Source organism: Equus asinus, chromosome 16 (assembly GCF_041296235.1).
Source record: "Equus asinus isolate D_3611 breed Donkey chromosome 16, EquAss-T2T_v2, whole genome shotgun sequence".
Taxonomy (NCBI): domain Eukaryota; kingdom Metazoa; phylum Chordata; class Mammalia; order Perissodactyla; family Equidae; genus Equus; species Equus asinus.
Genome location: NC_091805.1, coordinates 42,280,998 through 42,295,926, shown reverse-complemented (window position 1 = coordinate 42,295,926; position 14,929 = coordinate 42,280,998). Strand labels below are relative to the sequence as shown.

The 14,929-nt window shown below is 44.5% G+C and overlaps 1 pseudogene; it reads left to right on the top strand.

The window, feature by feature from the left end:
* Positions 1-14,929, top strand: part of LOC123277542 (L-lactate dehydrogenase B chain pseudogene) — a 134,754-nt pseudogene that overhangs the window by 9,684 nt on the left and 110,141 nt on the right.

Genomic DNA, 14,929 nt, shown 5'->3' with positions numbered 1-14,929 from the left:
TGTTGATTTTGTACCCTGCTACTTTACTGTATTTGTTCATTACTTCTAATAATTTTTTGGTGGATTCTTTAAAGTTTTCTCTACATACAGTCATGTCATCCACAAATAGTGACAATCTTACTTCTTCTTTTCCAATTTGAATGCCTTTTATTTATTTATTTATTTGCCAAATTGCTCTGGCTAGGACTTTCAATACTGTGCTGATTAATAGCGGTGAGAGTGGGCATCCCTGTCTTGTTCCCTTTCTTAGGGGGATTTTTCACCATTAAGTATTATGTTAGTTTTGGGTTGGTCATATATGACCTTTGTTATGTTGAGGTACTTTCCTTCTATACCCATTTTATTGAGCATTTTTATCATGAATGCATGTTGGATTTGTCAAATGCTTTCTCTGTACCTATTGAGATGATCATATGATTTTTATTCTTCATTTTATTAATGTGGTGGATCACATTGATCGATTTGCACATGTTGAACCATCCCTGCGTCACTGGAATAAATTTCACTTAATTGTGATATATGATCCTTTTAATGTATTGTTGTATTTGATTTGCTAATATTTTGTTGAGGATTTTTGCATCTATGTTCATCAGCACTATGGGCCTACAATTTTCCTTTTTTGTGTTGTCCTTGTCTGGTTTGGTATCAGGATAACGTTGGTCTCATAAAATGAGTTAGGAAGCGTCCCAGCTACTTCAATTTTTTGGATTAGATTCAGCCAAGCAGGTGAAGCTCCTCCACTGGAACGCTTGTCGTTATTATGCTCTCAGGGCGGCTTGCCCACACAGCAAAGTGCCTGCGAGCACTGCTTGGATAATCAGAAAGGGCTGGATCAAGTCAGAGCATGCAGAATTTATAGCTGAGAGTTACTGAACCAAGTGAGATTTGACCCAGACTCACGTTTTTGTTGGTGATGGTAACTGGGGAGGAGGAAGAAGGAAGGCCTTCAGGGCATTCACACTGGAGATGCTGGACGGCCTTGGCAAGGTTGGACGTCCCTGAGCCTTTGAGCCAAGAGGGCTGCCAGGCAGGTTTCTCAGCTCGCCAGAGACCTCAGAATTAGCCTCGCGGCCCTGTCTGGAGGCAGTTCCCCCTGAATTGATTCTAGTGACAGAGGGCTGGTGTCAAATGTGGTTCAAATGGGACTACTGGGGACTAGACCATGGATGTCTCTCAGACCCCTGCTGTGTGGCAGACAGATCCAGAAACACACCCAAGAATTTAGGAAGTGGAGAGTGCTCATTTTTTTTTCCCCTAGTGATAGCCTGCCCATTGGCTGAGAGCGGGTAGTGTCAAAATTAAATCCTGATGCTTATGCATTTTCCCTTGGAACAGTTACAAATTTGGCTGCCTGGGGCAGTGGATGGGCAGGCAAGTGGAGACACTGAGTGCAGTGTTTTGAAGAAGAGGGAAGAACGTCTCCAGGGCGTTTTTAGGAAGCTTTCCTGTGTAACGTCCTCCTCCTCTAGGTCTTCAAGAGAATTTTGCTAAAGACTGACTCATCTCTTAAGACTATTTTGAAGTTAGATTTAGATTTCCTTGGAATGTTGCACTGTGATTGTCCTTAAGGCAGAAGCAATCCATAGATACAGGATTAGTTATTTATATAAGTATTTCATATTTACATAATTATTTTCATTATATTTATTATAGTTATTCATATAATTATTTATTAAGCACCTACTGTATGTGAGGCATCGTATTAGAGGCTGGAAATATAGAGGTAAATAAGGTAGAGTCCTTGCTTTCAAATTACAGCCTACTAGACAGACATACAAATATACAATTATTTGTTAAATTTACCTCTTAAGAGGTAAATTGTGAGTGTAATGATAATTGTGGTAGGCTGAATAATGCCTCCTAAAGATATCCAGATCCTAATCCCTATGAATGTTACTTTATCCAGGTGGGCCCTAAATGTAATCACAGGTGTCCTTAGAAGAGAGAGGCAGAGGGAAATTTGAGCACAGAAAAAAAGAAGGTGATACGATGTTGGAAACAGAGCTTGGACTGATGCACTAGGAAGATGAAGGAAGGGGCCACAAGCCAAGGGATGCAGGTGGCCTCTAGATGCGGAAAAAAGCAAGGAAAGGGATTCTCCCTTCAGAGCCTCCAGAAGTGACCAGCCCTGATGACACCTTGATTTTAGCCTGGTGAAACTGATTTCTGACTTCTGATCTCCAGAACTGTAAGAGAATAAAATTGTATTGTTCTAAGTAACTAAGTTTGTGGTGATTTGGTACAGCAGCAATAGGAAATGACTATAATAGTGTCAAGTGAAATAAGGGGCACAGAACTGAGTGAATGCCCTGTTGACAATCAGTGCATGCAGGTGACATTTCAGACAGAGAGGTGTCTGAGGTTCATTCAGAGGGGTGTTGCCACTGACTCTTCCAAGTTGGGGAGGACTGTTAAGGCCATCTTACCTAGCACACTGAGGTGTGGAGACGTGAAGGGATTGTCCTAGGTCACACACATTCATTCATGAAACACATTTATTGAGTAGCTGCCCTGAGCTAGGTCCTGTGTTGAGTTTGAAGGGGATCTGAAGATGAAAATGGCAAAGTTCTTGTCCTTGAGGAGTTTACGGTCCAGCAGAGCACTTGGCATAAAAGCCCTGGGCTGTCATTACATTGGACCAGTGACTTAAAGTCTTTGGGTTCAGTTCCTTTTGTGTAAATCACACAAAGAGTTACTTTGCCAGATATCGTGAGGACCAAGTGATAAAACACATGCAAAACTGTTTTGTAAACTGTGAATCACATTATAGGGCTGAATCCCAGTCTTTCCATAAATACTTCTTTTTTTTTTCTGAAAGATTGGCATCTGAGCTAACATCTGTTGCCAATCTTTTTTTTTCCTTCTTCTCCCCAAAGCCCCCCCACTACCTAGTTGTATATTCTAGCTGTAGGTCCTTCTAGCTGTGCTATTTGGGATGCTGCCTCAGCATGGCCTGATGAGTGGTGCTGGGTCCACGCCCAGGATCTGAACCTGCAAACCCTGGGCCACCAAAGTGGAGTGTGTGAAGTTAAGCACTCGGCCACAGGGCCGGCCCCTTCCATAAACTCTTCTTAATCTGCAGATTTCTGTGGGCTTCCCTGCTTCCACCACCTCCACCTTAGAGAGGCTCCCGGCTCCTCACTAAGGTGTCCAGAGTTGAACCCAGATTGCGTGACTCCAGTCAGGGTTCATTCATCAGTGCTATCCCAACAACAGGCACAAAGTCAGGGGCTGTTCTTCGTTAGTCTTTTTTTTCCCTTTAAAAAAATTGCTGCTCAAGTAAAAACAAAAAAAAACTTTTTAATGAGAAAGTTGCTCATTGTCAAATCATGTGAAGGCTGAAGAGAATAGTTTCTGGGAGAGATGATCTGTTATTGTGAGCCAACAAGTCAAACTCTGCTTAAAGTATGTTCTAGTTGGCCCTCTGTGGATATTCCCATATCAGACTACATTGTGCAGAAAAATTGGTGAAGAATGTTTGCACTGGAACAAAAGTCCCAGCTCAGGGTTTGGCTCCTGGTTAAAAATAAAGAGGGATATAATTGGTTTAGAAGTTGTATCTGTCTTCTAGTTGTGTTTTGTTCCTTTCAGCTCCATAGAGGTGAATGGAATGCCTTCTCTGCCCAGCCATGTGCTGGGCGGGAGGCAGGCTGTCTGAATGGAGTTCAAGTCTGGTGAGGGTGTGTGTCAGACGTGGTTCCTCTACCTCAGGACTTGAACTTTTAAATCAAAGGATTATAACTTTTAAGGAAGGTTCTAAAGCCCATTTCAAATCTCTCCTCGTCTGTGTGCTCTTCACTGATCATTATCTAGAATGACTCTCTGTCTCTCTCTCTGTGTCTTTTTCTCTGTCTCTCTCTTTTATGTCTCTGCCTCTCTCTCTCCCCATTCCTCACCCCCTTCCTCCAAGGGTAGCCTTTACTCTGTATTTCCCAGGACAGTTCATATTTCAAATATTTTGCTCCATAATCCCTACATTAGAATGTGCTAGGAATGCAAATATTTTGACAACTAAGCAACAGCCTCAGAAATACTTTCGTATCCTCAAAATAATAAAAACAGCAAACACTTTCGTAGTGCTATTTTCCAGGATGGGTTAGAGACACATACTATTATCATCCCTAATTTACAGATGAGGAAACTGAGGTACAGAGAAATTAAATGACTTGCCCAAAGTCATCTTGGTCAGATCTTGTGGCCCAGTTTTCAGCATAGAAAACATGGTCCCCACAGTCACCCATGATTTCTTCCCTCCCTCCCTGGCCTTGTCTGAAAGCTTCACACGTCTATGTCTTTCATCCCCTCATGGATGGAAACATATAGTCACTTGCCTTTGAATGCTCCACTGTACCTATCTTGTACATAGTGGAAGCTCAGCAAAAAATTGTGGATTGGTTAATGAGCTCAAAAAAAAACACAGAAGAGGGGCTGGCCCAGTGGTGTAGTGGTTAAGTTCACGCACCCTGCTTCAGCAGCCAGGGTTTGTGGCTTTGGATCCCAGGTGTGAACCTACATACTGCTCATCAAGCCATGCTGTGGCAGGCCTCCCACATGCAAAATGGAGGAAGATTGGCACAGATGCTAGCTCAGGAACAATGTTCCTCACAAAAAAAGAACAAACAAAAAAACCATAGAAGATAAAAGAATAAAAGGATATCTATAAAAAAATTATATGGGAAAATGTTCATGATTATGATACTAAGTATAAAATGGACATAAAACTGTATGTATATTATGATGTTAACTATATACGAATGCAAATATCCAATTAAAATACTGGAAGGAAACACATGAGAATGTTGGCAGTGGTTATCACTGAATGGTGTGGCTAAGAGTGATTTTTATCTTCTTATTTATATTTTTTTGTATTTTCCCATTTACCTGTAATCAGTTTGTGCTAACTTTATAAACAGAAAAATACATGTTTTAAAATATATCATCCACTTAAAGGAAAGCAAGAACAACGTGGGAGAGAGTGATTGATTAGGGGATTGCCGTGGTGATTTGTGGTCTCCCTGGATGTTGAGCTGCATGAGTGGAATTTGGTTTGTGATGTGGATTCTCACAGCATTTCCGTGTGTGTGTAACATCTGCGCTGCAATCTGGTGCTATACATATGAGGACATAGTTTAAATGGTTACTTATGAACAAGGGAACAAAAAAAATCTCTCTGTCAGTATAGTTCAAATGGCCCATGGACTTTGGAGGAAACTGGGGCCACAAAAGACTGAAGAGTCAGAACCGGAAAAGGGCCTCCTAGATCCTAAATTCTAATCTTCTTTTCTTGTAGATCAATATCTGATGCCTACTTTCTTCAGGGCATTGATCTGGGTAAACCTAGATTAGGAAGCAGAAGGTTGAAATCAGAAATGGAATGCTCACTTCTTCCTCTGTCTCAGTCAAGGCTGCAGTCTGGCCCTGCTGTCCTGGCAGAGGGACCCTCAAGCATGCCTCCCTTGGGGGCTGCTGCCCTGGGCTAGCCCTGCTCAAGCTACCCATAGTTGTCTCCATTTTTCTCTGCTACTGTGGGGATCGTGTCTCTGTGGCCGTGTGTGTGAGGTCTGTGATGAGTGATTTGGAGGAGGGCACAGGGCAGTGGGACCAGGTCTTCCAAAGACCCAAGCCCACCAGCCAGGCCAGCTAAAGCAAAGAGTCTGCTCTGCTGGCCTTTCTGATGAACTGTTCTCCACTCTTTCTGGGCCCATGCAACCAGCAGACTGGTCTTTGTGACCAAAATGATCATTCAGAGACATCAGACAAACAGTGACCAACCAGCAACTGACCAGTGATTTGTTCAATTGGTCAAACTCCTTGTGTGTTTAGATCCTGCCTCAGAAGGTGGTGTTTTGTGGTCCTGTGGATGTCTTCAGGAAAATCACAACGTCACAGAGAGAAGCAGAAGTTTTACAAAATATTTTAAATTAGTTTTTCTGATTATAAAAGTAATATGAACATATTATTAAAAATCGGAAAATACAGAAAGAATAAAGAAAATAAATCCCCCCAAATTCTCACCCTTAGTATTAGCCTCTATTAAAATAATTGTTTTTCCTTTCATTTAGTAGTTCCTTCTAATCTTTTCTCTCTGTAGAGATACATGGCATTCTACATGTATTTTTTATTCCTGCTTTTTCTCCTTAACATTATTTGATAAGCATTCCCCATATCGTTCAATATTCTTTGAAAACTATGATTACTAATGACTGCACAAAATTCCACTGTAATAATGAACCACCATTATTTAATTAGTCTAGTATCAGACATTTAAGGTGTTTCCAAGTTTTACAGATAAAAATATCACGAGGACGAAAAGAGATGATGAGTCCTATCTGCCTTCTGATCAGAGTGTACGACAGCACCAACGAAGTATGCTGGTCAAAAAACTGAAACCGAATCTGATCAAGTCTCTAGATCTAACTTCCAAATTATAGGGAATATAGGCAACAGAGGAACACATTAGTGATTCCACAGCGCTGCAGTCAGCAAAATCTGGATTCCGGGAAACTGTACCGGGCAAAGGAAGTAGTCTTCTCAAGAGAGGAACTACTGGGGGAAGAGATGACAGGAGGGGGAATCTACGGATCAAGAGAGGCTTAGGGGGCATATCAACAATTGTAATGTATGAATGATATTTGGCTTTATATTCAAACAAACTCTAAAAAAAATTTAAAAGACAATTAGAGAAATTGAAACACTAACTTTGATATTTGATGACATTAAGGAATTATTAATTTTTTTCAGAAGTGTAGGAGTATTGTGATTACTTTTTTTTTTTTTTTGGTGGAAGATTAGCTTTGAGATAACATCCACCACCAGTCCTCCTCTTTTTACTGAGGAAGATCGTCCCTGAGCAAACACGTGTGCCAATCTTCCTCTATTTTGTATGTGGGACGCCTACCACAGCATGGCTTGATAAGTGGTGTGTAGGTCCATGGCCAGGATCTGAACCAGTGAACCCTGGACCGCCGAAGTGGAGCACTTGAGCTTAACTTCTACACCACTGGGCTGGCCCTGTGGTTATGTTTTAAAAAATGAACCCTTACTTTTTAAAGACACATACTGAATATTTCACATTTAAAAAGGTATATTTGGGATTTGCTTCAAAATAATGGGAGGGAGGCAGGGAAGAGTGTGTGGGAATATAAATGGGTCAAGATTGGCCATAATTGTTGAGGCTGAGTAATGGGTATGTGGAGGTTCATTTTATTATCTCTTTACTTTGGTAAATGTTTCATATTTTCCATAATTAAAAGTTAGAAAAAAGAACAAAGGCAAAGGAAGCCAGCATCTCTGATGGCCAAGTGCTGAAATGAGCTATGGGGGAAAGAACCCTGTACTTGAGTAAAACAGACCTCATTTTAGTCCCACCTTTACACTTACTGTCTGTGTGTCCTTGGGCTGCTTACCTAACCTCTATGAGCCTCAGAGCCCTCACTTATAAAACTGATATTATCATGTCTGCCTCAAAGCGCTGTTGTGAGGAGGAAACATCATCTTATCCAGGAGAGTGCTTGGATGACTAATGAACATTTGGTATTTTATCTTAATGGATGAGTAGAGCAGGAGGTCAAGGGGCAAGGAGAATGTGTACCTCTCCCCTCCTCAGGGAGTTAAAGGTCTCCAGTTTTTCACTGACAGCTAGAGAGTGAGGCTTTTATAGAAAAATACAAAATACTTGAGAATACTGTTTTAATTCCCTTGTCATTTCTTTTATTATGTATTTTTGATTATTTGCTTAGTGGTTGCCTTGGGGATCACCATTAGCTTCTTAACTTTTAACAATCAGTTTAGATTAACACCAACTTAGTTTTGATGGTACACAAAGACTTTCCTCCTATATAGCTCAATCCTCCCCCCTTTACACTGTTATTATCACAAATTTCATCTTTTTACATTTTTTTGTCCATCAACATAGATTTATAATTATTGCCTTGTGCAGTTTTCTTTTAAATCAAATCGAAAAAAATGTACTTATACTGTCTTTTCTATTTACCTATGTAGTTACCTTTACTGATGCTCTTTATTTCTTCATGTGGATTCAAGTTACTATGTAGTATATTTTCATTTCAGCCAGAAGAACTCTCTTGGTATTTCTTGTAGGTAAGATCTGCTTAGTGACAAACTCTGTTAGTTTTTGTTTTCTTGGGAATGTCTGAATTTTGCCTTCATTTTTTGAAGGATAGTTTTGCTGGATATAGAATTCTTGGTTGACAGGTTCTTTCCTCCAGCACTTTGAATATAGCATCTCACCATCTTCTAGCCTCCAGGATCTGATGGAAGATCAGCTGTTAATCTTATTGAGAATTCCTTATACTGTATGAGTCACTTCTCTCTCACAGCTTTCGAGAGTCTCTCTTTGTCTTTTGAAAGCTTAATTATGATGTGTCTAGGTGCGCATCTCTTTGAGTTTTCCTACTTGGAGTTAGTTGAGTTTCTTGGATGTGCAGATTAATGTTTTTTGCCAAATTTGGAAAATTTCAAACATTATTTCTTCAAATATTCTTTCTACTCCTTTGTCTCTCTCTCTCCTTGGACTCCTACCATGCTAGTGTTGGTATGCTTGTTCTTAAATAGGCCTTTGAAGCTCTGATCATTCTTCTTTGTCCTTTCTGTTATTCAGGCTGGGTAGTCTCAATGGATTTACCCTCAAGTTCATTGATTCTTTATTCTGACTATTCAGACGTACTGTTGAGCCTTTCTGGTAAAATTCTCATTTCAGTTATTGTACTTTTAGACTCCAGAATTTCTATTTGTTTCCTTTTTTAATAGTTGTATATCTTTGTTGATATTCTCTATTTGGTGAGACATAGTTTGCTTATTTTCCTTTAGTTCTTTAGACTTCATTTCCTTTAGTCTTTGAACACATTTAAAATACTTGATTTAAAGTCTTTGCCTAATAAGCCCACTGTCTGGGTATCCTCAGGGACAATCTCTATTGATTGCTTTTTTTTCCCTTGTGTGTGGGCCATACTTTCTTGTATCTTTACATATCTCATAATTTTCTGTTGAAGTTAAAACTAGATATTTAAAATAATATAATTCAGAAATTCTGGAAACCAGATTTCTACCCCCTCTCCAGGGTTTGTTGTTGTTGCTGCTATAGAAAAATACTTTGAACAGAGCACAGGCCTTGGACCAAATTCTCCTGAAGTCTGAAGCTCTCCTTTTGGAGAGTGGACAGTCAGAGAGGGCTTCTTGCCTGTGAGCATGGAACTTGTTTGAGGAAATCCAACATGAGTTGAGCACTTACGGTGTACTCTAATAATGATGCCTCTTTGAGGTTCCCCCAAACATCATAGGCAGGGGAAATGTTCTGCCCTCTTCACGCCTCAGCCTTTGGCTTGTCTCCCCAGAATGTTGAACCTGCAGATGTCACACTCAGTAGTCCAGATCCAACCTTGCCCATACAATTCTTGCCCAGGCCCGGACAACCTCCCTTGGAGATCCTGCTGGGTATGTTGGGAGCAAATTTCCAGCCTCTTCTCCAAGAAGGTCTTGATCAGGCAAAATAATAATGATGCTAAGGCTTGATGCCAGTTGGAGTGATCAGTGCCCAGATATCGCCTGGGTCAATAATTAACCAGGGGCCTGGGAGATGCCCAAAGGGTGGGCAGGGAAAAAACACATGGGTCACAAAGGGTCCAAGCCAAAGGAAGGCAGTGAGAGGGGCTGGCAGTCAAGCAGGGCCTTTCCCAGAGGCCCAGGTGGTAGGCACATCATCCAGGAGGGTCCTTCCTCCTTTCCTGGTGGATTTAGGGTTATTGGGAGGGCTGAGAGAGTAGGAGTCTGTCATAGGCACCCCCTGCCTGGTGCCAGACTAAACAATCCTTCTGAGGGCAAGAAGGAGGATGCTAAGGCCCTAAGGGCCTTCAAAGCCCCCCGAGCTGGCCTGAGATGTCCATTTGTGCAACAAGCATCTGTTAAATGCCTACTAGAATGTGATGTGACAAGAGTGTGGGCTTTGAAAACAGCCAGACCTGGGTTCAAATCTAGACTCTGCCACTAACCAGCTCCTGTGAACTTGGCTGGGTTTTAAGTTTCTCTAAGCCTTAGTTTCTACATCTATAAAAGAGGATGTTAGCACCTAGCTTATCGAGCTGTTGTAGGAGGGGAGTGAGATTGCATTTTTATAGAGTACCTCACGCATACCAGGTAATTAGTCAATGAAAGCTATTCAATCTTGTTGGCAGCATTGGATAAAGAAGAGGAATAGACTATGCCGCACTGCCTCAAACCTTCCTATGACGTACTCGGCCTTAATCCTGAAGGCCTGTAAAGCCCTGCATCCTGGGTCAAGTCCCCTCTTAGAAACTCTCGCAGCACCTGTATCTTTCTACAATTGCCTACATTTTATGATTAGATACTTATTTGTGTGATTGTGTGACTAACACCTGTCTCCCTCACTGGTTCTTTTGCTGCCATTTTGTGCTCAGTGTCTAGCAATTACTGGGGAAATGAATGAAGGAGTGAGCATGAGGTTCTGCCTTTCACACACCTCACTAGATGTACAAGCATGAAAAGACTAAATAGCAGAGAGGCTGGGTGGGTGTCCAGGACCTCAGAGCAGGGATGAGGGCAGTAGGCTGGAATGGCTGGAGGCCAAATTGGAGTTCGCACCCAGCTCTCCTCTAGGAGTCCACCCAATAACTCCCTTGACCCAGCCTCCTCCACCTCCCCAATCCATAATCTCTTGCCTCACAGCCACCCAGACTGAAAGCTGCATCAGTGTGGACTCTAGATAGGGCCATGGGGGTCAATCAAACCAGAGATGGGGCCACAGCAGCCACAGCCCCTGCAGGGCCTCAGAAGCAAGACTCTCTGTGGTTCAGTCACTTTTCCATGGGGCTTTCCAGCCTGGCATGGTCCCCCTTGCTCCCTCAGCAGTCCCAGCATCCAGGGCAGCAGAACATAGTTATCCCCTCTTCCCAGAAACTGGAGTGGGAAACCAGGGGGTCAAAGTGGCACTCAGACAGAGGGAGACTTCACCGGAGTGGGGAATCATGGGTCCTTTCCCCAGGGCTGTCCAGCTGCTGACCTGGGCCTTGGGCTACCTGGTCACTGCCCACAACCTAATGACTTTAGCACCTGTTCAAGGGGTCATCAGATGCCCACCCAGACACCAGGCCCCCTACAACCCCTTCCTTGCCATGGCCCACAGACTGCATGAGGTTAACCTCAGGCTTCTTCCTGGTCTCCTCTGATTCATTTTCCTGTCTCTGGCCGGATAATGGTTTGGGGTTTGGCTGGACCCTTCTGCTTGCATATGCGAAGACAGTATTCTTGACCCTGCCTGCTAACGGGCACTCGCTGCATCCCAGGGCCACTTTCCCCTCTGGTTTCCTACCTGCCCCCTCCCTCCAGCCAGAAATCCTTGAGCTACAAGGTATCTGAATCCTCACCCCGGTAGGAAACACCCAGCTTTGTCATCTTCAGCCAAGAACAGCCAGGCCCTGGCAGCATCCTGGGTCCCCAGTGCCTACCCAGAAGGGAGCTGTGTTTGGCCTGGGCACCATGGAACCAGCTGGCAGGGGCAGTGCTAGAACACACTTTATTTGGGGGCAGCCCTTTGGGTTCCACAAGATGCCTTCAGGTTCATCTTCTCATTTGAACCTGGCTTATGTTCTTAAACCAGTTCTAAAGAAGAGGAGAAAACCAAGGTTCAGAGAGGTTAAATAATTGCCCAAGTTCACACAGCCAGGCAGTAAGAGATCCAAGCCAATGACCTCAGTCCTCTTGCTCTGAATCCAAAGTGACTATTGTTCCATAGACTTGACACTTCTCAAGCAGCCCCTGCAGCACGTGAAGCCCAGGAAAGTCCTGATGAAATTCTCTGGCCTTTCTTTCTGGATACATCCTGGGGCTTCTGGAAGGCAGGTGAGAGGCAGGGTTTTTTGTCTGTTTTTCACCAGTTCTTGAATAAAGGCCTTGAACTATACATTCCTCCCACAGTCCAAGTATCACTTAGGGTTCTAACCTAGCCCCATCTCATCAAAAGCTGAGGAGACCCTTCTGCTGAAAATACCTCCTCCGCTTGGCCAATGAACTGTAGTTATTAGATACACATTCCACTCGCTCATACCATTTAAGCCCCTAGAAAGCCAGCCATTAAATCTGGTCAGAATTTGCATCACTATGCCTTTGTTCATGCATTCAGTATTAACCTTTTGACATGCGTTTATTGAGCACTTACTGTGTGCCAGATACTCTTAGGCACCGAGATGCATGGAGGGATGCGGCAAAGTTCCTGCCACAGTTCAAGTCCTGAAGGACAGACAGACACATAAATGGGTTCTCAGTCTGTGGGAACATGGGAGTTGAGGGAATGAAGCCTGGGTGGACCTCAGGGGCCTGTGTTGGGCTGGAAAGGATTCTCAGAGGGGGTGACTTTTAAGTTGGGTTTTGAAGGATAAAATACGAATAAGTTTCTTCAAAAATTTTTCTGAGGAGCTTTTGGTAGAAAGGGGAGAGCTAGCTTAAGGGAATGATGACGGACAGGGTGGTAGTGGGGGTCGAGGGCACAGAGAGAGATGACTGAGACACTCTGCACTTAGTTCTGGCCAAGTTTGCAGGGTGCCAGTCCTAGCCCTATAAATTTGGTCCCCTAAGTGTAGAGACCCAACCTTTTAGGCAATACTGTCTAATAGGATTTCTGCAATGATACACATGTTCTACTTCCATGCTGTCCAACATGGTAGCCACGTGTGGCTATGGAGTCTTTGAAATGTGGCCAGTGCGGCTGTGGAACTGAATGTTTACTTTTATTTCATTTTAGTTACTCTAATCTTAAATTGCTGCCTTATCAGACAGTGCAGCTCTACGTGCTTCTCACCCTGGATCACACTTCAATCACCTGAAACATCTTTCAAAATTTCTAATGCCTGGTGCCTGAACCTCACCTGTGTTGATTCTGTTGATCTAGGGTGTGGCTTGGGTATCAGTACTTTTTGAATTCTCAGGAGAGTCAAATTTGAGAACCACTGATGCAAAACTTTGTACACAACAATTTCAGAGGTGAGAAGGCTCCTCTTGTCACAGCTTTGCCCAGGGTGTGTGTTTGGGCTATGCTGGGCCTTCCCAACACCCCTCTGTCCCTCGGAGGCCCCAGCCTCCATCTCCTCTCCATTCCCAGTAGGAAGATCAGGCCTGAAGGCCCCTCACACAGCCTGCTGGCTTTTTCCACCCTGCCAGCCTTGCTCACTTCCCAGCCCAGAGACAGTGCTCATTCACCTTACAGCCCTGATAGGACCTGGCCAGCTTGCTCCCCTGGACAGCAGGGGTCAATGGTCAAGAAGCCTGGTCCTTGCAGGGCCCTGGCCTCTTGGACAGAGCCCAACCAGCTGTTTTCCCAGGCTGGGCTGGGCTGGGCTGCAGCAGGGGCCAGTGGCCAGGCCTGAGGTTTGGCTGGTTTCTGTCCATTTTCCTATTAAACAGATATGCAGATGAGTGTGTCTGGAACAGCAATAATGCAGGAGGTTCTGGTAATAAGACTGGAACTTGGAGAGAAACTTCCTTCCCTGTGTATCCTGGAAAGAGCTTTCTGAGCTGGGGCTCACCCAGCAGCTGCTGCCCATCCACCCCCATTATTGCCGCCCACACCCCAAAAGCAACTTTTCCCATGACTCACACATGGCAGCTTGTGCACTTCTTTTATTATTAAATATATAAGCAGCTTCCTATTTTTTAAATAGATATTTAAATGACTTTATATAAAATAATTCACCACTTCCAAGTATAAAAACAAAATCTCACAGTGCGTGAGCCAATGTTCCCTCTCGGCTTTCTCAGAGAAAAGAAAGGGTTGCTGTGTAGGTAGCCAGGGGAGCCACCCAGAGGTTGCTCTGGGGCCCCTCACACTCCTGTGTCACCAAGCGCCCACAGAGAGCTTCTGCAATGGGTTGGGTTTGATTTCTTGATTTTTAAAATACTATATGTTTAAGGGTAGGGGGTAGGGGAGGAATGACTTCTTTCTGTGTTTTTTTCTTCCACTTTTAAATACATATATTCTAGTATCAAATAAAGAGTCTATGACTAGAAGAAGGCGCCCCACAGGAAAGTTCTCCATTGTCCCTCCTTCAGCTGACGGCCACAAGGCAGGGGAGGTGGGGGCCAGTGGACTCTCACTTTCAAGGGCAGGAAGGGAAGGTCATGGGCTCCAGCCCAGTGGCCAGGTAGGTCGGGGTCTCTCAGCGGAGGGCCCAGGGCAGCAGGAGAGGAGGGACACTGCAGCACAGAAGGATCAAGGACAATCGGCAGCCCTGTTACCTGCTGCCCAGCTCTCAGAGCCGTGGCCATGGGCTGGCCTAGAAAGCTGAGGCCCTCAAGGCAGACTTGGAAGCAGATGCCTGGGCCCTCCTGGTCCCTCTCCGGCCATGGCTTGCCTGGTCAGAGAGATGGTGGTATGGGGGTGGGGTGAGAGCTGGAGGGTATCACTGCCTAACCGGCTGCTAACAGGGACAACCTGCTCAGCTCTGGGCGCCTGCCGGCAGTAGCCTTGTGGCTGTCTTTGGGTCAGGGGCCTGGTATGGGGAAGGAGATTGGGTTGGGGGTCAGGGGTGCAGATGCCTCCCCCAACCTCAGGGTCATACCCATAATTTCAAAGACCCATTTCAGTCAGAGCTCACCCTGCAGCCTTTCTCTGTGTCTGTCTCTGCCCTCCCCTCCCCTTCTCCCTCCCACTAGTCACTTCCCTCTTGGGAATGTCAAAGTGCAAGATGCAGAAACCTGGGCGAGCAACGCAGCCTAAAGACCAGCTCTAGCAACGCAGCCTAAAGACCAGCTCTAGCTGGCAGCCCAGGCAGTTCTCCCACCCTGATCCACCCCCGGCAGACTCAACGGCCGGGTCAGCAGAAGGTCAGGGCTTAGGGGCTCCCTCAGTCGACAGACAGGCGAGGCCGGCTCAGGCACTCAGTGTAGGAGAATGGGGAGAGGC